Raw genomic sequence first — 3,116 nt, forward strand, 5'->3', positions numbered from 1 at the left:
GCCAATCTCTGACTGCACCTTTCCATTCAAAGGCAGTAATCAGCATTAAGATCACAGAACCCCAATATTTGGAAGAAAATGTCCTTATTGCTCATCAGGGGGAATTCAAGCATAGCTGCCTGCCATGGGGCTGGGGAGTAAGACTTGGGTAGCTGCTATCATGATAAAGTATGAAATTAACCTCAATTTACCAGCCAGTCTTTCCCCTGGAATCTTTAACCCTTGAATAAAGCCCAGAATTCTAAAATAGTTACTTCAGACAGTTTCTGCGAGTACAATTGTCTGAGTAGAGAGATGTATTCCTGATGCTTTGTACTCTATCATCTTTCCTGACCAATACAGTTTCTTTTTAGTTAGGAAAGAAAAATTTAATTATTTAGCCAACATGTACTAAATTCTCACCAGTAGCAAATGTTTTGGAACAAGTGACAAAAGCATATCAATGAAATGTGTTCAATAATTTCATAACGATAATATTCTAATAGCTCAATAATCTTTTATATCAACAATGCAAGGTTTAGCTTACCAACAATTTTTTAATCTCTGTATTTTCTCTCTGACATGTACATACACACTTGCATGTATAATTTTTCACACCATCTTGTTCTTTTAAATGAAATAAACCTTCGGTTGTCTTTGCTTTTGACTAGTTACAAATTTTCTGGAAAAAATGAGTAATCTAGCCCTGGCTGGGTGGCTCAGTTGGTTGGAGCATCACCCCATACACCAAAAAATAAAAAAAGAGTGATCCTTTAACAAATTAATAATCATAAATGTCCCCTTGCTTTCATTAAAGATGTCTCAAAGCCATTAAGTATTTGATTGGTAATTTCCAAGAACACTTTCACAGTAATTAATACATGCAGGTAAATGTGATTTATATTATGCTAAACACAACATTTTTAGGTTAGCTTAGCAACAAGTATTAGTAAATTCATCCTCCGTTGGCATGGAGGTGGGTATGGTTAAAACTGTGACAAGCTCAGTTAGGCCTCTTTCATTTTAGAGATTGCTTTACAGTGCAGCACATATGTGAGACCAGAGCTTTGTTTCCCCTAACCTTAGTATTATATTATAATACTAATAATAATATAAAAATATTAGTAGTATTATATTATTATATTATTATTAGCATTATATTATAATACTACTAATAATATAATAATAGAGTGGATTTCTGCTACATATGTGGTTTTAGAGTTATTCATTGCAAACATTCTAAATCCATTCTTAATTTTTTTCTTTTTTGATTTAATCTTTATTGTATTTTTTCTTCTATTACCATTTAGTCCCCATATACTCCCCTTCCCCCAGCAATCACCACACTGTTGTCCACGTCCATGAGTCCTTTTCCAGAGATAGAGTTTCTACTTATGCCAGTTATCATTTATTGTATGCTATGCATGACTACTCTTCATTCTAGTTAACACAAAATTCTTTTTTTTAAGTTGTTTCTGTAATAAGATTGAATGCTGTCCTTGTAACTGAATGTTTGGCAGCTATTACAATTCAGATAGAAATTAAAATCAAGGAAAAGACACCAGTAATAGGTAGCATGAGACAGGAGTATAGGCCTGATTTACCCATGATAATATAGAAAGGGTTATAGGATTGCAAAACTAGCAGGATGGGCATAGTGATGTTATCAGGGTTTATCCCATTGTTCTTTGAACAATTGATAATCCCAACCATTATTATTCCCTGCAGAAGAGATTCAATGAAGGCAGTTACTACTCTGCTAAAGTACAAATGTGTGCAATGACCAAGGTAGTATTTTTCCCCTCTGAAATCCAGCCCCATATAATTGCTGCCACAGCTGCTAGAAAACCAACTGTTGTTGCTTAAACTTGATTTAAGGCTAAATTGCAAATTATTAGGTTCTATTTTTCAGTGGATAAATCCATCCTTCCAGCATTTGCTACAGTGGATAATCTGGATTCCAATATCATCTCCAAATTCCCTTGAGACCAAGAAGTGCAAGACAAAAAAGTTTTCATTTTTTAAAACACTTCTGTATTAGTTTCCTATTAATATTGCTATAACAAATTACTACAAATTTAGTTACTTAAAGTAACTCATTGATTATTTTACAGTTGGAGAGATCAGAAGTCCTACAATCAAAATGTTAGTAAGATGGTGTTCTTTCTGGAGGTTCCAGGGAGATATCTGGGTTTCTTTTTGTTTGTTTGTTTTTGTTTTGTTTTTGCCTTTTCCAGCTTCTAGGGACCACCTACATTCTCTGGTTCATCTGTCTCTTGGCCCCAATCTCTTTCTCTCTGTCTTTTTCTGGCCTCTGCTTTCTCATCACATCTTCTCTCTCATTCTGACAATTCTGCCTCTCTCATAAGGATCACTGTGATTCGTTTTGGCCCAACCAGGTAATCCAGAATAATCTCTCTATCTCAAAATCTTTAATTAGTCACTTCTGCACAGTATCCTTTGACAAATGAGTTAACTACTTATGAGTTCTGGGGATGAGACTATGGACATCTTTGTGGAAACATTATTCTGTCTACTATGGTCCACTCTCTGACAACCAAAGATGCACGTTCATAGCACACACAACATGTATTCACCCCATCCTAATATCTCCAAATATCTAAAACTATCGCAACTCCTCTTTCTTGTACTATATCCAAAGTCATGACAACTGAAGGTATTCAAAATTCAGCCAGTAAAAAACAGCACAAGTATTTGCAATGTAACAATGCCACCAAATTCATTTTACCTTTTTTGTTTCTTTTTACAAAGATAGCTTCATCACTATCACTAGGCACACCTTTATCTTTGAACATGGCAGTAGCTTCTGAAGCCTCCCTTTTAATCACATAATTCCAACTAATTATAGTTGGCATAGTCATCCTGTATTTGGCTACAGCTTGAGAGTACTTGACAAATTTTGCCATGAAATGACTGTTCTGAGGAATTGATACTCCATATGTTGTTCTGATCTATTGTGAAAGGTCTGAGCTCCAGTCATAATCCATCTTAGCAAAGGCTGCTTTTTTTCTCCCCTGTCTCTCTGACTTTTCTGGTAAATGACTGGAACCATTCTCAGCAGTAAATTTAAAAACTTAACAGATTGGAATGTGGTAAGTTTAAGTACAATCTATAAA

General features: G+C 34.8%; 1 pseudogene; it reads right to left on the reverse strand.

Annotated features, from left to right (window-relative positions):
• Positions 1-1,443: 1,443 nt before the first annotated feature.
• LOC112322623 (solute carrier family 41 member 2-like) lies at positions 1,444-2,861 on the reverse strand (annotated as a pseudogene).
• Positions 2,862-3,116: the final 255 nt, after the last annotated feature.

This window comes from Desmodus rotundus, chromosome 10 (assembly GCF_022682495.2).
Source record: "Desmodus rotundus isolate HL8 chromosome 10, HLdesRot8A.1, whole genome shotgun sequence".
Classification (NCBI taxonomy): Eukaryota; Metazoa; Chordata; class Mammalia; order Chiroptera; family Phyllostomidae; genus Desmodus; species Desmodus rotundus.